This window comes from Hylobates moloch, unplaced genomic scaffold, assembly GCF_009828535.3.
Source record: "Hylobates moloch isolate HMO894 unplaced genomic scaffold, HMol_V3 SCAFFOLD_24, whole genome shotgun sequence".
Taxonomy (NCBI): domain Eukaryota; kingdom Metazoa; phylum Chordata; class Mammalia; order Primates; family Hylobatidae; genus Hylobates; species Hylobates moloch.
This window is the reverse complement of record NW_026652299.1, coordinates 19600387-19624147: the sequence shown is the minus strand read 5'-3', so window position 1 is coordinate 19624147 and position 23761 is coordinate 19600387. Positions and strand designations below refer to the sequence as shown.

Genomic DNA, 23761 nt, shown 5'->3' with positions numbered 1-23761 from the left:
CCAAAAAAGATACGCTGGGGAGGGTGTTGGGATTTGACAGGGTAGAGTTGAGAGGTGGTCAAAGTGGACTTCATTTTGACCTATAAATTTTGTAACTTTTTCAAGGAAAATATATTCATGTACTACTTATTCAATCAGAAAAAAATAGAAAAATTGTAAAAGTAAGCTAAAAAACTGCCCGGTTGGGCGCGGTGGCTCACGCCTGTAATCCTACCACTTTGGGAGGCCGAGGCAGGCGGGTCACGAGGTCAGGAGATCGAGACCATCCTGGCTAACACAGTGAAACCGCACCTCTACTAAAAATACAAAAAATTAGCCGGGCGTGGTGGCGGGCGCGTGTGGTCCCAGCTCCTCGGGAGACTGAGGCGGGAGAATGGCGTGAACCCGGGAGGCGGAGCTTGCAGTGAGCCGAGATCGCGCCACTGCGCTCCAGCCTGGGCGACAGAGCGAGACTCCGTCTCAAAAACAAAACAAAACAAAACAAAACAAAAAACCTCCCTTCTATCACCCCATGAAAGCTCTGCTTAGGAGTTCATCTTTGATTTTTCACTTAGAATTCTGCCCCGTAACACACACACACCCATAGTAGACAGCCCACTTTCCATCTAATTAACATATTTTGCTTCCATTGTACAAGCTGCCCTGGATTGCATAACCTGTTTCTGCTGGAGAAATATGTACATCTCTTCTTTTTTAGCAGCTGCCTCACCCTCTCTCATCTAAACCCTACATCTTATCATGTTCAGAACCATTTCAATTAATTTATTTAAGCCTCTTATCTTATCTCATTTCGAAAGTCTCTGGTTACCACATCTCTTTTTCTCAGTATTACACACGCTGAGTTTAATGCGGCTTGGGCACAGAGTGGCCTCTTAACCCTTTGCTGCCCGAAACTCCCTTTTTGACAGCTGTCAGTCCAAAATTCTCTGCCTGGCTGTCGGGACTCTTTGGAATGGGGCCTCACTTGACTTAGTACTTTCTTGTACCCAGAGGTAGACTCCTCCGCTCCTCTAGTGAATGATAAATTTCTTGTGAGTAGAGCCTGAGGCTTTAAACTGTTTATGTCTCTTTTGTCCAACAGTGCCCCTTGGTCATATTGGAAAGCCTCCTACTGAATGAATGAAACTGGAGTTTTGATCTTATATTTAAAAAAATTCATTTAGTCTCTACTTTTTGTCTCTGGTAAATAGAAGTTGCGGCCAAGAAGCAATCTGTCATTTTTGAAACAAGTAAATGGTCTATTATTTTTCAAGGTTATCTCTAACCTCTGATAAAAATTTTTAAATGTTAAGGTTTTCGCTTTTTTTGGCCATGTACTTAAACCTGTACCGAATTCTGCTCTGGGGCACCCTTTGTAGCTTTCCCTCTATTAATGTGGCTGAAGACATCTTTAACTTCTCCATTGGCTGTAGCAGAATATATTGATTTTATAGTTTATTTTCGGTGACAACTAAATCATTTGTTGGAAATATATTATTGGAGAAATTTCAATATCTTATCAAGAGATTTTGTTTGTTTTGTTTTTTGGAATGTAGGGGATACTACTTAGTAAAGACCACTGCCTTTGGAATTAAACCTGGGTTTGAATCTTGGATTTGCCATTTAGTAGTTATGGGGCTTGGGAATACTAATTTCACTTTTCTTTTTTTTTTTTTTGAGATGGAGTCTCACTCTGCCACCCAGGTTGGAGTGCAGTGGTGTGATCTCGGCTCACTGCAACCTCCGCCTCCTGGGTTCAAGTGATTCTCCTGCCTCAGTCTCCTGAGTAGCTGGGACTACAGGAGTGCACCACCACGCCCAGCTAATTTTTGTGTTTTTCAGTAGAAACGGGGTTTCACCATATTGGCCAGGCTGGTCTCAAACTGTTGACCTTGTGATCTGCCCACTTTAGCCTCCCAAAGTACTGGGATTACAGGCGTGAGCCACCATGCTCGGCCCTTATTTCACTTTTCTAAGCATCATTTTCTCATTTCTAAAATTAAGATAAAAAGAAAAAACTGCCCATATAAGACAGTTATGAGGATTGAATGAGAAAATGATATTAAAGACAGACCACAAAACAAAAATGAGACATTCTCTTCCTGCTTTTACTCTATGTATACACATCTGTGTGTGTGTGTATTCCTTTACCATCTCTCTATATTTCTCTATGCAAACCATGGTGATATATGTGATAAAGCAGTACCTGCAAGAAGTTCCTCTGAAGCTATAGTTACATATGTAACAAAGGAGGACTACACATATTTAGAATATCAAGGTACAAAACTGTAGACTGCAGATCAGTGGTTGTCAGCCTGCTTTCAGCCAGAACACACCTGAGGAATGGTGATTCACAAGGACACACTCCGCTTTTAAGCCCAGTTTCTGGTGTGTCAACACATGCCCTGTTATTCTTACTCAGCGGGATTGGAAGTGAGTAAGTGTGGTGTTAGGGTAGCAGTAGCTCTGAAAACAATCATTTTTTTTTTTTGAAAAAAATTACATTATTAGCAAATCTCATCACTTTCACTGCTAGCAGGCAGAAATGATTTGGCTGATGTTGAGAAACTGTCAGAAAAGGGCCAGAAACTAAAATGTCTGCAAGGCCAGGCTGATAAATGCGTGAAGCGAACTGAATAGGAGAACCCACAGGAAGCCATTAGGAAGACCTTGGTGCACAAGAATACACGTACACACACAAACACACACACACTCACACACCTCTAAACGTTCACATGCTCACCAGCTCCAGCACATCACAGGTCCAGTAATGCTAGCTCCTCTAGTGTCTCAAAAACAGCCAGAAGTGGCTCACGCCTGTAATCCCAGCACTTTGGGAGGCAGAGGCAGAGGCAGGCGGATCACAAGGTCAGGAGATCGAGACCATCCTGGCTAACATGGTGTAAAAATACAAAAAATTAGCCCGGCGTAGTGGCGGGCGCCTGTAGTCCCAGCTACTCGGGAGGCTGAGGCAGGAGAATGGCGTGAACCCGGGAGGCGGAGCTTGTAGTGAGCCGAGATCACGCCACCGCACTCCAGCCTGGGCGACAGAGCAACACTCCGTCTCCAACAAAAAAAAAAAAAAAAAAAAACCAACAGCCAGAAATCTGGAATTTTATGTGAAATCTCTGGATTTTATTCAAACCATTTTAAAACAGTACAAGACAAGTCAAACATGTTCACCATTTAGAAGACCTATGGGCTACTAGTCTGTAACTAAACTTCTTCAGATCAAATGTCTTTGATTCCATACTCTTGTCAGTAAAATCACTGAGCATGCAATCTAGAATATAATTTATAAATTATAAGCAAGTACTAAAAATCTATAAATTAAATATGAATAATGCCTTTTTTTCTCTTAGGAAGAAAGCAAACATAAATATGTTGATTCTTTTGTAGTTCACAAGCATGATGATTAGGTGTTCACATTCAAGTGTGGGATGTGCCATCCTCAAACCTTGTCATGATGTCAGCACTTTGCCCATCTGACATGGAAATAAATAGCAGATAAATAGATGTTCTCACATTTCCCTTCGACACTTTCATGAATCTCTGTGGGTGTGCAGTTCCGTGGAGACCACCACTTGGACCCTGAAAGCTGTAGGGATTGGAAGACAGGGGGACCTAAAGAAGTAAAAGTCAGTTCATTTCTCCTGTTCTTCCACTCCTGATACTCAAATTCTCAATTCATCTACCAAAGCAGCCACTATAAAGCATTGTGGTGTTTTTTTTCCTTTCTGTGTGTATTTTTTGTTTTCATTAATTTATTCTAAAGAAATGGTTTTCGGCACCTGGGGACAAATATGGCTGCCCACATGGGACTTTACATTCTGTTAGGGGAGACAACTAATAAAAAACTAAATATGAAATAATGAAAAAAATAATAAACATGAAATACGGTGGTGCATATCTGTAATCCCAACATTTTGGGAGATCGTGGCGGGTGAATCACTTGAGCCCAGGAGTTTGAGACCAGCTTGGGCAACAAAACAAGACCTCATCCTTACTTTAAAAAAGAAAAAATAATGCCAGCAACAGCAACAATAGCAATGATTCCCTTTCTTGTGTCTGTGTTCCTTTGCTCTGTAACTCTGAGTGTACTTTCCACTTTGGCTCTGACCTTGACCATGTGACTTGCTTTGACCAATGAAATATGACACAGTAGAGGCTTGAAGAGTCCTTGTGGTTTGGGCTCTTGGACCCCTACTGTCATGTGATGAACCAGGCTCACCTTCTTGATGAGGAGAGAAACACAGTCGAGTCATCTCATCACTGCAGCCAACACCAAGACATGTGTCAGGCATTTGAGTGAGGCCATCTGGAACCAGTCAGCCCCAGCTAAACTGCCAACTGACCACAGATGCATAAGTGAGCCTAGCTAAGATCAGCCAGAAGAACCGCCTAGCAAAATTGTGAACTAAATAGATGGTTGTTTTAAGCCACTGCGTTTTGATTTGGTTTGTTATGCAGCACAAGATAATTGATACAAGCGCAGCATGAACCAGATACCATACTGGGATATCTCTTTACCATCATCCTGGGGCTGTCCTCTGCTTTTTTTCCTGTATTGGATCTCATGTTTCTAGTAATCCACATTTTCCTCTTGCTTGATTTCCTTCAGTGACTTCCCAAGAAAGAGTACATGAGCAGTAAATTAATTGTATGAAAGCTTACATGTCTGAAAATGTCTTTTTTTTTTTTTTCGATTCTTGTGTTTAAGTGCTAGTTTGGTGGGGAGTAGAATTCTAGGTCGTTAATTATTTTCTCTTAACATTTTCAAAACCTTTCTCCATTGCTTTGTAGCCAATACTCCTGTTCACAAGTTAAAAGTCTATGCCAAAAGATGATGAGACCACCACTTAATATCTGAAATAAAAGGACCAAGCTGAATTTACTCCTTGCTCTAGTGAGAGCTATGATGGTCAGAAACAGTCTTTCCATGCGGAGCAGGCTACTACAGTTTTGAGGAAGCATGAGTTCAGGGAGCTCAGAGACTTCAGTAGGATGTCATCATTTGCAGAATCACAGTTCCTTACGGGAGGGGAAACTTTGTTGATTGTTCACCACTCAAAGGTGTTTTTACAGGAGTGAGTTCATCTATGACTGGCTGTTTTTCAGAAACAAAGACCTGATTTTGATGAGTTGGTTTGTAAACGTGTGTACATTGAGGGGAATTGTGTTGATTGATTACATGGGTTTAAAACCAGTTTTTGATAGCTACTTCTTATAATGACTACAGAACAATTGCCTTTCCCTAAGTTTTGGAGAACACTTTTATTCTCATAAATTGCTGATCCTGTGTATATGACCTGTATATTTTTTCTCTTTCTACAATCTTGCAGGATCTTCTCTTTGCCTTCAATGTTTGAAATTTCACAATGTGTGCATTAGCCTAAGACTGTATTCACTTAATAAATTTTTCCATCTGGAAATTCAGATTATTAACTTCTCTTCATTTTTTTCTTTTGGATGCTCTGTTAGTCCATTTACCTGCTGCTGATAAAGATACTCAAGACTGGGTAATTTACAGAAGAAAGAGGTTTAATTGGACTTACAGTCCACATCGCTGAGGCGGCCTCACAATCATGGCAGAAAGTAACGAGGAGCAAGTCACATCTTACATGGATGGCAGCAGGCAAAAAAAAGAGCTTGTGCAGGTAAACTCTCATTTTTTAAAACCATCAGATCTCTTGCAACCCATTCACTATCACAAGAACTGCACAAGAAAGACCCATCCCCATGATTCAGCCATCCCCCACTGGCTCCCTCCCACAACACATGGGAATTATGAGAGCTACAAGATGAGATTTGGGTATGGACACAGAGCCAAACCATATCAGATGCTAACACCCTTGACCAATTTCCTAATTGTCTTACATTTGTATCTCCTGTTTTCCATTCCCTTTTCTTTTTGCTGGGAAAATTCTCAACTCTATATTCTGACCTTTCTATTGAAAATATTAATTTCTAGTTGGGTGGATTGGCTCACATCTATTATCCCAGCACTTTGGGAGGCTGTGGCTGTAGGCTCACTTGAGCCCAGGAGTTTGACACCAACTAAGGCAACATAGTGAGACTCATTTCTAAAAAATGTAAAAGAAATTAGGCAGGCATAGTGGCATGTATTTGTAGTCCCAGCTACTCAGGGAGCTTAGATGGGAGGATTGCTTAAACCCAGGAGGTCCAGGCAGCAGTGAGCTATGATCATGCCGTTGCACTCCAGCCTGGGTGACTGAGAAGGATCCTGTCTCAAAAAAAAAAAAAAGAAAGAAAATAAAATATTCCTTTCAGCTATGTATTTAATTTTCAAGATCTTCTGTATGTGTTTTGTTCCATTTATTTATTTGCTTGTTTATTTTTGCATAGAATTCTTTTCTTGTTTTGTGGTTATACTAGTTTCTCTTTGTGAGATGTTTGACTTTGACTTTTTCTTTATTTCTGTGACATTACTTTTTTCTTTATTTATTTTCTATCTTCCAAGTTAAAGGCTTTCCTCACATATCTTTTCATCTTTGTATCTGATAATATTTAAGAGTGAGATGCTGAAACACTGGCTGGAAGCCCTGAGAATATGAGAGCTGGCTGGTCTGATGTGGGTTTCACTGTAAGAGCATCAGGGTGGGTTGGGTCTACTGAGGGAAGTTCCGATGTCAATATCTTTCCAAGGTCAGGTCTTTCATCATGGACCAAGCATATTTCCCAGAGAAGCCTCCATGTCCTGCCTGGAGGGTGAAGGTCTAACTTTCAGTGTTCTTGGCCTAGAGAAGGAAAAGACGGATATGTACAGGGTATCCCAGAAGCTAATATGCATAAATTCACTTAATCCACTATTTTTAGCACAGTTCTCTCACACTCAACTGCACTGGTGTTCTTCCAGTGTAGAACCATCTATTTTATCCCATTCTGAAAATAAACTATCACTCTTTTGTCAATTAAGGAAGGTGCAGTCTCTGGGATGCTGCACAGATCTGGGGAGAAGGCTAGGGATCCAATCAAATTCCTCCTAAAGAATACTTCCAGACAATCCTCCTTATTTAGTCCATATCCCTTCTACTCTCACTTCTTCAGGGACCTGCTGCCATTAGTTTCCAAGTCTTCAGATATGCTATAAATCAGATTAGTTTTTAGTTTTCTCTTCTGCCTGATGGGATTTAAATTTCTCAAATCTGCTCATTCTATCACTATGTATTCAACTGTTTTCCAGCTTCCAAAATTGTCTCTTCTTCAGCTCTCTCCATCTATTGGGTTCAAGCCTTAAAATACCTATTTACTGGTAGTTTTACCGATATTTCCGGAAGTCAACAAAACAGAATTGTATGTTAGTCTCCTACCTTTACACAAAGCTTGCTTTTCATTTTCTATTTATGGGAAGTGTGTTAATGGCTTCATAGTTGAATCCAGCTTATAATTTATTTGTGATAGATCTAAAACTGGTTAATGAAAGATGGCTTCAATTACAGTAGGCTTAAAGCAATATCTTTCTCCTTAAAAATACAGAAAAGAAAAAGCAACTCAGCACCAACCCAGTGAAGGGGGATACAGATAAGTCAAGATTTGTATATGGGGGACGGGCACAGTGGATCATGCCTGTAATCCTAGCACTTTGGGAGGCCAAGGTGGGTGGATCAACTGAGGTCAGGATTTCAAGACCAGCCTAGCCAACATGGTGAAACTCTGTCTCTACTAAAAATACAAAAATTAGCCTGGTGTGGTGGCACATGCCTGTAATCCCAGCTACTCAAGAGGCTGAGGCATGATAATTGCTTAAACCTGGGGGCGGAGGTGGCAGTGAGCCGAGATCACACTACTGTACTCCAGCCTGGGTGACAGAGTGAGACTCTGTCTCAAAAACAAAAACAAAAGTTAAAAAAAAGATTTCTGTATGGGAATATTCTTCCCATACGTTTGTATGCCCTTGCTAAAATGCAGGTTGCATAACAGCCTTAATAAGAAAATTCCTAAGCCTGTGTAAACTTGTGGGAGAGGTGTAGTCATGCATAATCTCACATTGAAATCTGCCAAGGCAGTGAATACTATAGAATTCACAACTTCAGTTTTCATTCTGCCCCACAGCTCAGAGCTGGAAACATATGTGCTTATGAATCTTTGTCAAGTTAATCACTTTTTCCTTTTGCACCAAAAATTTAAAACAGACTTCTTAACAACTGTTGCTAGCGTAATCTGTTTACTAATCATATGATAAATCACACTCGAGGTAAGTTACTGTTGTTCTGCAAGTTCCTGCTACTCTGTTAATTGCTGTCATCTTTTTCCAGAGTTGTGCTCTCCTGCAGCCTTTTGCGGATGTCGGGCTTTCATACCCAGAATCAATCACACTGCAACACTGAAAAAAACCAAAAAAAAACAGGAAAGTAAGTAGAGTCAGCTATTTCATCTCTTTGTGAAACGTCTCCTCATTCTCAGCCTGAAACCATAATTTACCTTCCCAACCTTAAGAAAATCTTTTCTGCATTCTGCCACTTCTTGAAAGTTGCCTTTGACCTTCCAGTGGTCTTCTCTCACTTCCATTCTCTTTCAGCCCTGGCAGCATTTGCGAAGATGACTCAGACCCTCTTTACTGAAAGATAACTTATAAAACAACTCACATGTCATGAGCCTCCACAGAAAAACTTCATTTCCCACTTCAAACCCAAAGTTTCCCTCCTTTAACTATATCCTAATTGGTAATAACAAAAGCATATATTGAACAATGATTAAATATTGTGCTAAGCACTTTACATATATTAACTCTTTTCACCATCACAATAACACTATGAAATACAATCTATTGTTATATCCATTTTGATAAATAAGAAAATAGAATCCAGAAAGTTTATGTAATTTGCTCAAGGAAAAACATTGGTCAGTGGCATGCCATTTGGTAATTGGTACCAGCAACCATGCAGTCAGTTGTCCACACCAGAAACCTAAGAATCAGGATTAATTGCCTTCTCTCCCTTTCTCTCCACATTCTTACCATCTTAGGCCAAGCTACCACCATGTCTCACCCAGACCACTGCACCAGCCTTCCAACTATTTCCATTAATGTTTCCTTATAGACTATTCTCCATATAAATGACATATGAATTTGATAAATCCATAATCATAATGAGAGATTTTTAAAAACCTCTTTTTCTTTGTTTTTTTTTGAGACAGAGTTTCACTCTTGTCGCCCAGGCTGGAGTGTAATGGCATGCAATGGCACTCTCTGGGCTTACCACAACCTCAGCCTCCCAGGTTCAAGTGATTCCCCTGCCTCAGCTTCCTGAGTAGCTGGGATTACAGGCATGCGCCACTATGCCCGGCTAATTTTGTGTTTTTAGTAGAGACGGGGTTTCTCCGTGTTGGTCAGGCTGGTCTCGAACTCCCGACCTCAGGTGATCTGCCACTGTATCTGGCTGGTAAAAACCTCTTTCAAAAACTGACTTCATGCAGACAAAATAGTCATATGACTCAAAAATATTTATTTTTATTGTGCAAATAACACAATTAATGATCCAAATCTTACGGAAATATGTGGAACACTACACACACACAAGCAAATAAAGAATACACAGCTACACTTAGAAAATTTACAAAAATTGGCTGGGTGTGGTGGCTCACACCTGTAATCCCAGCACTTTGGGAGGCTGAGGCAGGCAGATCACTTGAGGTCAGGAGTTTGAGACCAGCCTGGCCAACATGGTGAAACCTCATCTCTACTAAAAATACAAAAATTAGCCAGGAATGGTGGCACATGCCTATAGTCCCAGCTACTCAGGAGGCTGAGGCAGGAGAATAGCTTAACCCAGGAGGCGGAGGTTGCAGTGAGCCGAGATTGCGCCACTGCATTCCAGCCTGGGTGACAGAGCAAGACTCCATCTCAAAAAAAAAAAAAAAAAAAAGTTTACAAAAATTGACTATGCCTTATGTCTCAAAGTGAGTCAACAAACACCACAGTCATTATTATATAGACCACATTCCCTGATCACACTATAATAAAGTTACAAATCAGGAACAAAAGGATAGTTAACCCCTCTGTGTGTTAACTCTTCTTTACTCTTCCCTCTATAAAAAGGAACTAGCATTTTCCAGCTCCCTTGGTCTCTGGCAACCTGGTAGGCTCTGCAATGGGAAGCGCTGACTGCAACGTGGGGAGTCACAGAGGGTAAAGGAAAGAGGTTCCCCACTTCCCGTGGGGGGCACGAGGAGAGAATTCCTTACAGAGAAATTTATATCCCAAAAAGCAAGTTCTAGTTTTGAGCCTCCTCCTCGTTTTGCTGACTTCTTTGCACTTTGTTCACCAATCTAACTTTTTTCCTTTCTTTCACCATTTCTGTATAATTCCCTGATCTTTTATTTATTTATATATATATATATTTTTGAGGAGGAGTTTTGCTCTTGTCACCCAGGCTGGAGTGCAATGGCACGATCTTGGCTCACTGCAACCTCTGCCTCCCAGGTTCAAGCGATGCTCCTGCCTCAGCCTCCCGAATAGCTGGGATTACAGGCATGCGCCACCATGCCCGACTAATTTTTATATTTTTGGTAAAGACAGGGTTTCACCATGTTGGCCAGTCTAGTCTCGAACTCCTGACCTCAGTTGATCCACCTGCCTCGGCCTCCCAAAGTGCTGGGATTACAGGCTTGAGCCACTGTGCCCAGCCCCCATTCCTTGATGTTTGAAGAATCTGTAGCTCTGTTAGGAGTCTCCACTTGTCCTACCATCACCCCTGAAAACACTGCTTTCCTCCTTCATGTCTGCCTCATAAACTTTATGCCGGCAGAGAGACTCTAAAATGTCTGTCTCTTGCCTTGACTTTTCTCTTGACCTTCTTTCCCATGTTTATAACTATGTACAGGACATCTCCACTTTACATTTTCAGAATGCCAAATTTTACATGGATAAAACTAAATTTACCATCTGCCTCCCCACTCTCTAGAACATGTTGTTTCTAATGCAGCACTTGACCCCAGCACTTCCCCACAAACACCCATCCTGGAAATCTCAGATACCCTCGGGGTACTGACTGCATCTCTGTCTGTAATGGCTTTTGTTCCAAGCCCAGAGCCTGACAGGTATGCAGTGAAGATTTTTTTGAATGATTGTTAGACACTCCTTTCTCTTTTTCATTTCCTGTCCCTTTCTAATTTTTTTTTTTTTTTTTGAGACAGAGCTTCCCTCTTGTTGCCCAGGCTGGAGTGCAATGGCACAGTCTTGGCATACTGCAACCTCTGCCTCCCAGGTTCAAGTGATTCTCCTGTCTCAGCCTCCTGAGGAGCTGGGATTACAGGCGCCCGCCACTACGCCTGGCTAATTTTTGGTATTTTTAGTAGAGACAGGGTTTCACCATGTTGGCCAGGCTGGTCTTGAACTATGACCTCAGGTGATCTGCCCACCACGGCCTCCCAAAGTGCTGAGATTACAGGCGTAAGCCACTGCTCCCGGCCTCTGATTTTTATACCTCTGTAATGCCCTCTCGAATCCCTTCTCCTCTTTCTATTTTCTTTGTGACTAGCCCTCTGGCCGCTCACCTGGAAAGGCAGTGAAGAGAGTTGTAACTCTGGGAGTTGAATTATAACTAATCTTCTAATGACAGTGTTTAACAAAAGCCATGTTAAAGGCAAAGTGCTTCTGTTTCGAAAAATACTCTCAAACCCAGTTTTCTCTTGGCTCTCACACCACCACAGCAATAATCAACAACAGAAGAAGACTTCTTTGCCTAAATATGTGGGGAATTTCCCAACTCACATAGCAGCAGACACCAGTTGGATGTCCTCCAATTCAATTCCGACACCATCTACCTGGAGATAGCATCAGATTCTACTGGTTTGGGGCTTAGCCCCCAAAACTGCCCATTCCACAGACACCCGTTGCAAATCTGGGCCTCTGGAACTTCCGACAAACCAGCTTCAAGCTGGGGTTCCCACATCTTGTTTGGTTAATTTGCTAGAGCAGCTCACAGAACTCAGGAAAACACTGAAGTTTACTGGTTTGTTATAAAGGGCATTACAAAGGATACAGATGGAGAGATGCATAGGGTGAGGGATGGGGGAAGAGGTGCGGAACTCCAATTCCCTCCCTGGGCGGCCACCGTCCAGGAACCTCCATGTGTTCAGCTATCTGGAAGCTCCCTGAATCCAGTCCTCTTGGGTTTCTGTGGAAGCTTCATGATGTCAGCATTCCTTCCCCCGGCTGATAGGGCAGGAGCATCTCTGGAGAGGATCTTAAGACCCGTAGTCAGAAAGGTGGGGTGAGATTAGAGTCCTGCCTTGGGGAAGGTGAAAGAAGGGCAGGAAAAGGTCAGAGAGATTCTGTTTTCTGAATCTGCTCCTGAGGCCTAACACACCCAACGTTATAACGAAAGATTGTAACGAGGGCTCTGGGAGATATGGTCCAGGAACTGTGGACAGAAATGTGTGTGTGTGTGTGTGTGTGTATCACAGCTTCCTAGCCAGAAAGAAGAGGAGGCCGACCTTGACTGTAATGTCTTAATGCTGTTAACACAATTGAGAAAAAAAAGTGTCAATCAGATGGGGCATTGGCAATTGGAAAACAACAGCAAAGGCTAAGGCCAGTGGGTCTGGTCAAGTTAGTTAGGATGCCTCTCTGTTGTGATTATTTTGTTGGATTTAACTTCTCTAGAACCAAATGTAACCAGTCTTTACATTTCTGGCAATCTCACACCGTTCCTTCAGTGATGCAGGCTCGAAATGTATAAATGATCGCTGGCTCTTCTTCCCCTATAGTCCTCATTATCTACTTGATTGAGCCTTTTTGATGTTTACTCATTTTTTTTCTCTTCCCTCCTCCCAGCCAACCATAATTTCAGGTGATTATTAAAACACACTCAGATTAATCCTGCAATTAGACCTCTTTGCTTCTTCCTGACCCTCCCAAGAGTCCTGCCCTACTGTTAGGTAATGACATAAGACCCAAGAACAAGTATAAGGATTCCCACTGGCCTTTCCATCCTAGTATTTAAAACAGGCACAGTGGCTCACACCTGTAATCGCAGCACTTTGGGAGGCCAAGGCTGGAGGACTGCTTGAGTCCAGGAGTTCAAGACCAGCCTGGGCAACACAGGGAGACCCCCCACCATCTCTACAAAAAAAAAAATTGAAAACAAAAAACAAATAAAACAAATAAAAAACTAGCCACTTGTAGTCCCAAATACTTAGGAGGCCGAGGTGGGAGAATTGTTTGAGCCTGGGAGGTCAAGGCTGCAGTGAGCCATGACTACACCACTGCACCCAGCCAGGTGACAGAGTGCGACCCTGTCTTAAAAATAAATAAATTAATTAATTAAACAAAACAGGCCTCACTTTCCTTAGGGAACCCTGGACACTGTAGGTGTCCCTACTCCCTACCCTGGACACTGTAGTTTCAGTTGGGTGAGTTCTCTGCTTTCCCCTAAACATGTTAGGCTCACACTCGGCCCCCAGGGTTTGCACTCAGGGTGCCCAACCCACAGCTATGCGCAAAGTCCCATTTCCTCCTTGAGTCCTTTGCTGATATGCCCTGGTTTACATTGATTCCTACCCTGGCTTTCTTTAGGCCCAAAGACATTTAGGCAAGGGTGGATGGGCCATGTTGCTAAAGAGGCTTACACTTGAGGGCCCCTTAACTTGGACAGTCCCCTCCAAGACTGTGTACCTAATTTTTATTTATAATTTTGTATTATTTGTCTTAAGAAGATCATTTAAATTGTAAAAGCCTCAGGCCCCACACAATCTGGGTCTGTCCCTGAATTTAGACATTAATTTATATTCTTTTCTTGAAGGATTTTCTAACTGGTTAATGTACAATAAACCTGTTTTCTCAACTTAGTATGAGCTTCTTTGCTAAATAATGCTGTGCAGTGTATAGTGTGGTGGTTGAAAGGGTCATCAGTAGAGTCCCACAGACCTGTGTCCAAAGATCACTTCTGCTGTTTCCTAGATATGTGGCTTTTGGGCAAGTTTAAATTTTCAACTTTATTGATCTTCAGCTTCCTCAGCTGTTAAATGGGAATGATTATGGTGAAGGTTGCATTATGACTTTCAGAGGCCCAAGGCACTTTTGCCTTCATAGGCCCCTTTCTCCATGAAAGTGATTACCAATTATATTTTGTGACTGTGTTGGTAAAAAGGCTGATATAATTCAACAGGGATTCTGTTCTTTTTTTTTTCCTTTCTGATGCTAAAATGAACAAAAACATTTTCATGAGCCCCTAATAGTATCATGGACCCTTGACATAGTGCCTAGTGAGCCTAATGGATAAGTTGACCCTGATTATAGAGCACACAGAAAAGCCTGGTGAATAATAAATGAGACAATGTGCATACAACATTTGACGAAGTGCTGGTGTGTATTAGGTGTTCAGCAGATGTCAGATATTACATTTGTTATTATTATATGCCTCTTTCATGTAGAAATGCTTACTAAATGGGATTGAATAGAGCTTATTTTACACTAAACCATTTATAGCAATGGGAGTTTGGAAACACATATCACTTTCTTATATATTATAACAGAATGTCAATTAAAGCTTTTCTGTTTCCCGACTTGGTACCCATCCTGTATTTACAAGCAGTTATTGCCTACGGACCAGGTGCTTAGGTGTCTTGAATTTGAACAGAGTTCCTTAAACACTAGGTTCCCAAGCTCCACTCAAGAGATTCTGACTCAGTGGCTCTGGAGGGACACCTGAAAATGAGTACTTAAAAAAAACCTTACTCCCATGGTGATTTTGAAGAGCAGCTAAATTTGTTGGAAACCACTATCATAGGCAAGCTGGTAGAGGTCAGTGACAGCTGAAAGAGTGGTATACGGGGGAATTAGCTTACCTCTTCCCAAACTCTGTAACACCCACCCTCAATCACTGCAAATAAGATGAAGTGTCTGCTATGCAAATGCAGCTTCCAGACAAGTCCCCTAGGCACTCCCTTCCCAGTCAGATTGTACCACTAGCCCCCCTCAGTAAAGTAATTTTGGAGCAGTCTGCAGAAGAGATATAATTCATATTGTAGCTTTCAAAGAACTTCCAGGATATATATCAACACAAAACTAAGATAGCATACTTTTAAGATTTTAAGGACCGAATGGGTACTGTGGACATTGAGCACTCAGAAGAGGAAGCAATCACGAAAGACTGAGTTGCTGGGGGAGTCTCAAAGTGAAGAGTGACTTATGTTGAATCATGAAAGAAGGTGGACCTGAGACATATTGAGACAGGAAAAAAAGAATAATGGACTAGGGGTTAGGGGATGCAGGAATAAAACTGGCTTTGTCGCACACTAGCTGGGTGTCTTTGAAAATAAAGATATGAAAAAATGTAAACCTGTCAACACCTATTCCAAACAAAAGAAACCTGCTATAAAAATGCTAATATTTGCAAAAATATAATTTAAGACAAAAAAGCATTATTAAGAATAAAGAGGGGGCTGTGTGTGGTGGCTCATGCCTGTAATGCCAGCACTTTGGGAGGCCGAGGCGGGCAGATCACAAGGTCAAGAGATCGAGACCATCCTGCCTAATATGGTGAAACCCTGTCTCAACTAAAAATACAAAAAACTAGCCAGGCATGGTAGCACGTGCCTGTAGTCCCAGCTACTCGGGAGGCTGAGGCAGGAGAATTGTTTGAACCCGGGAGGCGGAGGTTGCACTGAGCTGAGACTGCGCCACTGCACTCCAGTCTGGGCGACAGAGCGAAACTCCATCTAAAAAAAAAAAAAAGAATAAAGAGGAATACAACTCTCCCAGAAGGAACAGTTCACCAAAAGGATAGAATCATCATGTACTTGTATGCACTAAAAAAAAAAAAAGTCCTGGAATATGTTAATTCTCAAACTGGGAGAATTAACACATGCACATCAGATAATGATGGATCAAGTATGTAAAACATAATAAGGACAAAGAATAAGTGGTTTGAACAAGAAGGAAAAACCAAGGCACAGAGCAATGAAATAACTTGCCCAAGATCTTGTAGCTAGTAAGTGAAGAGCTGGGATCCAGACCCAGGAAATCTGCTTTTATGCCATCCTCAGCTGAAGTTTCATCTTGAGTGATAGAGCCTTAAAATGTGTTTTACATCAAAAAGAAATATTAAAGATAAGTCAATTAGACATTCAATATACAATTCAAGAAGTTAGAAAAGAAAGAAGAGGTCAGGTGCAGTGGCTCAAGCCTGTAATCTCAGCACTTTGGGAGGCTGAGGTGGGCAGATCACGAAGTCACGAGTTTGAGACCAGCCAGGCCAAAATGGTGAAACCTCGTCTCTACTAAAAATACAAAAATATTAGCTGGGCCTGTTGGCCCGTGCCTGTAATCCCCGCTACTTAGGAGGCTGAGGCCAGAGAATCTCTTGAACCTGGGAGACGGAGGTTGCAGTAAACCCGAGATCATGTCACCACACTCCAGCTTGGGTGACAGAGCGAGACTCCATCCCAAAAAAAAGGAAAGAAGAGATAGAAGAAATATCCAAAAGGAAAGAGAGTAAAAAGTAAAAACAAGAATAAAAAAGAGGCTGGGCACAGTGGATCACACCTGTAATCCCAGCACTTTAGGAGGCTGAGGAGGGCAGATCTCTGGAGCCTTGGAGTTGGAGACCAGCCTGGGCAGCATGGCGAAAACCCATCTGTACAAAAATTACAAAATTAGCCAGGCTGGGAGGCATGCACATATGGTTCCAGCTACTCAGGAGACTGAGGTGGGAGGATCACCTGAGTGCAGGAAGTTGAAGCTGCAGTGAGCCATGAAAATGGTAACTATGTGAGGTGATGGATATGTCAATTAACTTTGTTGTGATCATTTTACAATCACATATTGATGTATGTATCAATATGTTTTGATACATATATCAAGACATCAAGGCCAGGTGTGGTGGCTCACACCTGTAATTCCAGCATTTTGGGAGACTGAGGTGGGAGGCTTGCTTGAGCCCAGAAGTTTGAGACCAACCTGGGCAACATAGTGAGACTCTGTCTCTAGAAATAAATAAATAAATAAATAAATAAATAAATAAATAAATAAATAAATAATAAAATAATAAAAAAGTTTAAAGGGTCATTTTGTTTTATAGTATACATATAATCATATAACTTTGCTATTTGCATATGGAGGGCGACAGTGAATATTCACTATCAAGAAGGGCTTTGGATTCAGAAAAGGTCGGATTTTTTATTCCAGTTGAAAATGATCCGGAAATAAACATGCACAGTTGTTTGTCCTCGTTCACTCTCTCTTTCTCTCTTTTTTTTTCTTTTTTTTTGAGACGGATTTCACTCTGTTGCCCAGGCTGGAGTGCAGTGACACGATCTCGGCTCACTGCAACCTCTGCCTCCCATGTTCAAGTGATTCTCCTGCCTCGGCCTCCCGAGTAGTTGGGATTACAGGCATGTGCCACCACATCCAGCTAATTTTGCATTTTAGTAGAGACAGGGTTTCTCCATGTTGGTCAGGCTGGTCTCAACCTCCCAGCCTCAGGTGATCCGTCCGCCTCGGCCTCCCAAAGTGCTGAGATTACAGGCATCAGCCACCGCACCCGGCCTTTGCTCGCTCTTTCTTTCTTTCTTTCTTTCTTTCTTTCTTTCTTTTTTCTTTCTTTTTTTTTTTAAGACAGAGTCTCACTCTGTTGCCCCAGGCTGGAGGGCAGTGGCGTGATCTCGGCTCACTGCAACCTCCACCTCCCAGATTCAAGTGATTCTCCTGCCTCAGCCTCCCCAGTAGCTGGGACTATAGGCCTGTGCCACCACGCCTGGCTAATTTTTTTTATTTTTATTTTTATTTTTTGACAGAGTCTTGCTCTTTTGCCCAGGCGGGAGTGCAGTGGCGCTATCTCGGCTCACTGCAAGCTCCGCCTCCCGGGTTCACGCCATTCTCCTGCCTCAGCCTCCCGCCCGCCACTGAGCCCGGCTAATTTTTTGTATTTTTTGTAGAGACAGGGTTTCACCGTGTTAGCCAGGATGGTCTCGAACCTCTGACCTCGTGATCTGCCTGCCTCGGCCTCCCAAAGTGCTGGGAGTACGGGCGTGAGGCACAGCGCCCGGCCTTTGCTTTTTCTTTCTTTCTTTCTTTTTTTTTTTTTGATGCTTTTTCTTTTTTATGACTTGCAAATGTTCTTTGTTTTACTGCTTTGAGTTTTTGCAATGAGTTCTTATTTTTTTTTTTTTTTGAGACGGAGTCTCGCTGTGTCACCCTGGCAGGAGTGCTGTGGCATGATCTCATCTCACTGCAACCTCTACCTCCTGGGTTCAAGTGATTCTCCTGCCCCAGCCTCCCAAGTAGCTGGGACTACAGGCACAGGCCATCAGGCCCGGCTAATTTTTGTATTTTTGGTAGAGACAGGATTTCACCATGTTGGCCAGGCTGGCCTCAGACTCCTGACCTCAAGTGATCCTCCAGCCTTGGACTCCCAAAGTGCTGGGATTACAGGCATGAGCCACCGCCCCCCACCTGCAGTTGGTTCTTTGTTGTTTTTTTGTTTCTTTGTTTTGTTTTTTACGCTGTCCCACTCCCTCTGGTTCTTTGTTTTAAAGAAAAAAACAGGCCCAAATTGAAGGCTATTCTTTGAAGTAACTGGCCAACACTCTTCAAAAATGTTAATGTTGTGAAAATAAAGATTGAGAAACCATTAAAGCTAATTTCCTGATATTAATCATTGACTATTTATTATTAATTAGTCTGAAATTATGTTACAATAGTTACTAAGTGTACATAGACCATGTAGAAACATTGTGCTCCATTGCTAACAGAGTGCACATTGATGCAATTTCCCTGAAGGATAATTTGGCAATACCCTTCAAAAGCAGAAATGTACATACTTTTTGATCAAAAATTCCGCTTATAAGTAATTGTCCTACAGAGTTGGTTTCACATGTGTGAAATGGTTTAAATAAAATTGCGTATTCATTATAAGGGCAGCAGGCCGGGTGTGGTGGCACACACCTGTAATTTCAGCACTTTGGGAGGCCGAGGTGGGCAGATCACTTGAGGTCAAAAGTTCCAGACCAGCCTGGGCAACATAGTGAAACCTCATCTCTGCTAAAAATACAAAAATTAGACGGGCGTGGTGGCACATACCTGTAATCCCAGCTATTCAGGAGAGTGAGGCAAGAGAATCGCTTCAACCTGGGAGGTGGAAATTGCAGTGAGCTGAGATCATACCTTTGCCCTCTAGCCTGGATGACAGACTTAGACTCTTATCTCAAAAGGAAAAAAAAAAAGACACTGTAAGGGCAGAGTTTGGAAACAATGTACAGTAATGAGAATTTTTTTTTTTTTTTTTGAGATGGAGTCTCTCTCTGTCACCCAGGCTGTAGTACAATGGCGTGGTCTCGGCTCACTGCACCCTCCACCTCTCGGGTTCAAGCGATTCTCCTGCCTCAGCCTCTGGAGTAGCTGGGATTACAGGCGCCCACCACTATGCCTGGCTAATCTTTGTATTTTTAGTAGAGACGGGGTTTCACCATGTTGGCCAGGCTGGTCTTGAACTGCTGACCTCATGATTCGCCTGCTTCGGCATCCCAAAGTCCCGGGATTACAGGCGTGAGCCACCGCACCCGGCCAGTAATGGGATAGTTTTAAGTAAATTATGATACACTTTTAAAATATAGTAAAATGGACACAATAGACTCCTATAAATGTACTTTTCTGGAAAGAATCCCAAGAATAGGGTTATTATTAACAGAAAAAAGTAAAGCATAGAACATTCGGTAGAATATGCCCTCATTTGTGTGTGGGAAAAGGTATATGTGTATGTATGTATATGCATTTATTTTATTATGCACCTATTTATATTTTGTATGCACATATACACATATATTTGTATACTTCTGTATATGTTTATATACATATATTTGTATACATTGGTATATGTATATATTTGTAAATGGCTAGGATAGCTCTCTAATGGTGCCTAAGAAAGTTGAGAAAATTTTGGCCTCAGAAAGGAACTGAGTTGCTGGAAGAGAGAGGGTAAGGGAGACTTACTTCAGTATTTCACTTTGTGTTTTGTGCAAAATATGAGTATTCCTATCTTTAAAAAATTAATTAATAAAAAAACTATGTAGAATGTTAGAGAGCCAATATGAAATCAATAGAAAAGAGTGAACATTTGTTAATAACATCAGTGCAAGCAGATGGAGAAGGAACTTGTACTGAACAATTCTCCAAATATAGAAATAATTTGATTTTTTTCTCCAAAGGCAGAAGAACAAGGGGCAGGAAGCCAGAGAAAGTTAGACAAACATGGCATGTTCAGAAATCTGTTTCCAGCTTAAAGGTTATCTTTTTATAGGATGAGGATTATCACGTGATCCATTTCTTCTTTTTCAAAGCCAAAGTAAAGTGGTTAATTTTATGGTATATAAATTATACCTCAATTTAATAAATACATTAACTTTCAAGAAGTTAAGAATGATGACACACATTCATCGGCCATCACATTAGCCGGGCGTGGTGGCATGTGCCTGTAATCCCAGGTACTGGGGAGGCTGAGGCAGGAGAATTGCTTGAAGCTGGGAAGCGGAGGTTGCAGTGAGCTGAGATCGTGGCACTGCACTCCAGCCTGGGTGACAGAGCAAGACCCTGTCTCAAAATAAATAAATAAATAAAATTTAAAAAATCAAAATTACTATATAATAATAGTTAAAATAAAAAGTTTAAAAAGCAAACACATTTATTTAGCAGTAAAATGAAAGAAAGTTTGTTTTTCTTTTTTTTGAGAGGGAGTTTTGTTCTGTCATCCATGCTGGAGTGCAGTAGTGTGCTCTCAGCTCACTGCAATCTCTGCCTCCAGGGTTCTAGTGATTCTCCTGCCTCAGCCTCCCAAGTAGCTGGGATTACAGGTGTGTGTGCCACCATGCCCGGCTAATTTTTGTATTTTTAGTAGAGACCGGGTTTCACCATGTTGGCCAGGCTGGTCTCGAACTCCTGACCTCAAGTGATCCCCCTGACTCACCTCCCAAAGTGCTGGAATTACAGGCATGAACCACCGTGTCCAGCCAGAAAGGGAAATATTGATACCTGCAACAATTTGGATAAATCACAAAGGCATTATGCTAACTGAAAGAAGCCAGTGTTCAAGATTAGAGGCTGTAAGATTCCATTTACATGACATTCTCAAAGACAAAACTACAGGAAGAAAGAACAGGCTAGTGGTTTTCAGAAGCTAGGACTAGGTGAGTATAAAGGGATAACAGGAGGGAGTTTTTAGGGAGTGATGGAATTGTTCTGTATCCTTAATATGGTGATCTGCTGGGTGCGGTGGCTCATGCCTGTAATGCCAGCACCTTCAGAGGCTGAGGTGGGTGGATCACTTGAGGTCAGGAGTTCAAGACCAGCCTGGCCAACATGGTGAAACCCTGTCTCTATTAAAAATACAAAAACATAGCCGGGCGTGGTGGCGGACGCCCGTAATCCCAGCTACAGGGGAGGCTGAGGCAGGAGAATTGGTTGAACCTGGGAGGCAGAGGTTGCAGTGAGCCGAGATCGTGCCACTGTACTCCAGCCTGGGCAACAGAGAGAGACCCTGTCTCAAAATCAATCAATCAATCAATCAATTAATTAAATTTAAAAACTCAAAACCACTGTAAAATAATATTTAAAATAAAAAGTTTAAAAAGCAAACTAAAAACTCCAAATAGAGTTGTATCAACAAGCTTTTGTTTGTGATTTGATTTTGTGGCCATAAATGTCCTGTTCAACACAATAACCCTAACCCTCTCCCTACTTCTTTCAGAAAGAGCGAGGGAGTAATTCTAGCCTATTTTTATAAGAACACAGTGGCTATAGACAGTAAATACTCTCCCATGTGAAAGCACCAGCTACTTAGACTTCGGTGGATGGTCACGACGTACCCAGTGACATGCTTTTATAGTTCATCGTCATTGTCCTAGGTGCCGATGTGAAGATGATTCAGCAAAAGTGGAGAACCAAAGATTCTAGGGCAGCATCAAAACTGGGAAAGCAATTACAGCAGAAGTTGCTTTCCCCATGGTAGCTTAGCAACTTCATGTCTCTCCAAGGCAGAGAGGAAAATCAAGTCTAACAGGCTTTCCTGAAGGCTAGGTGTGAGATACCAGAAGCCATCTTTGTTTCTGGCGATGTCACAAAATAAGTATTTGTTGATATAAAGTATTACACATCTGTTCTCCCACATCTCAGCTAAACTGCCAAAAGTTAACCCTTTCTGGAGACGCAGAATGGAGCAACATACCTAGCTCTCATTCATTTATTTCTGTTGCTGATATCTTGCATAGCTTTTAGTTTATTCATTTGTCCCACATAAACCTAGAAAAAGCCACTTGTCATAGGACAAGATGAGCCGATGAATTGAATCATTTCCCCACTGAGGAAGAAACCGTCCTGTGGAAGACTGTATAAGGTATTTCCTGGTTGAACGATAGGGCTCTGGAGTCAGAAGTCTTGAATTTGAATCCCAGCCCTGAAAGGTATCAGCTGTGTGCCCTTAGGTAAGTAACTGAACTTCTCTGGCTTCAGATCCCTCTGTGTGTGTGTGTGTGTGTGTGTGTGTGTCTTTTTGTTGTTGTTTTTGAAACGGAGTCTCACTTTGTCACCCAGGCTGCAATGCAGTGGCGCGATCTCAGCTCACTGCAACCTCCGCCCCCCGGGTTCAAGCGATTCTCATGCCTTAGCCTCCCAAGTAGCTGGGACTACAGGCGCCCACCACCATGCCCGGCTAATTTTTGTATTTTTAGTAGAGACGGGGTTTCACTATGTTGGCCAGGCTGGTCTTGAACTCCTGACCTCAGGTGATCTGCCTGCCTCGCCCTCCCAAAGTGCTGGGATTACAGGCGTGAGCCACCGCAAATTGGCCCTCTTTGTTAATTGTAGGTGCTGAAAGGAACCCAGTGAACTAGTGATAATACTTATAATGTACCTAGTGCCAGGTCTGATGTTTAATTTATATTCAGAAAGTAGAAGCTATTTTCATATGATAGGTGATTAATGCCAATTTTATGTAACTGAAAATGAGGATGTGGGGGGTTCCAGGAAGTTGTTTAAATGCTTTTGGTGAACAGTTCCTTTACCCTGCCTAGGGTGACCTACAACATACCTTTGGGGAACTTTGCCTGCTTCTTTGCTAGGCTGGGCTCCCATTCTCTTGGATCCATTGCTAATCTGCCGATCAATCTTGTAAACTATTTATTGCAGAGATGTTAGTGACTTTATTTATTTGACTTTTCTACTTAGAGACAGATAGATTAAGAAGTGTTTCAGGCTGTGGCCGGCTGGGACCATTCAGCAGCCTTCAGGTAATGCCTCTTTTGGCACAGGTCAGCCTGGCAGCCTGGGCTGTGGCCCCTGTGTGAATTGGCCTCTTGCACTAGAGGATGGTTGGGTGGGTGGATGAGGCTGCCCTTCTCATACTCCAGGGTCTTTGTTCATATTTATGACATCTACATTTCTGCTTCCCTTTCTTACTTCTCCCTTCCCAGATCAGAGTGGAATAGAGCTCATTAAAGCTTTATAGGGGTAGTGCCAATAGAGAACTTTAGGTCTGGAGAAGAATCATTAGTAAAGATCGACTGTGTGCTCTGGGTGCGTTTAGGCAGCCACTGTTTCCATTGGTGTTTAATATTTATTGCTTTCTCATAATCTTCCAGCTGCTATCTTGTCACTGTTAGGAAGACCGGGGAAAATGTCCTATGGATATTCATTTTCTACCACATATTCACCATATCACTTGAAAGTTTGAGTTTTGCGTTTCTTATATAAATTATGAATAATAAAATAAAAATCACTACTGCTTTCAGGCCAGATATATTTTTACTGCACAACATGTATTATGTACAAGAA

General features: G+C 42.0%; 1 long non-coding RNA gene and 1 other non-coding gene across 2 annotated transcripts in view; both read left to right on the top strand.

The window, feature by feature from the left end:
• Positions 1 to 22083, top strand: part of LOC131382414 (uncharacterized) — a 77311-nt gene extending 55228 nt beyond the window's left edge. The window contains exons 3-5 of the long non-coding RNA XR_009211874.1: positions 8256 to 8351; positions 21681 to 21736; positions 21838 to 22083. This is a non-coding gene — a long non-coding RNA (uncharacterized LOC131382414). The remainder of the gene's footprint in view (positions 1 to 8255; positions 8352 to 21680; positions 21737 to 21837) is intronic.
• LOC116463073 (small nucleolar RNA U13) lies at positions 3367 to 3470 on the top strand. The gene has a single exon (XR_004246545.1). It is a non-coding gene; the product is annotated as a small nucleolar RNA U13 (small nucleolar RNA).
• Positions 22084 to 23761: the final 1678 nt, after the last annotated feature.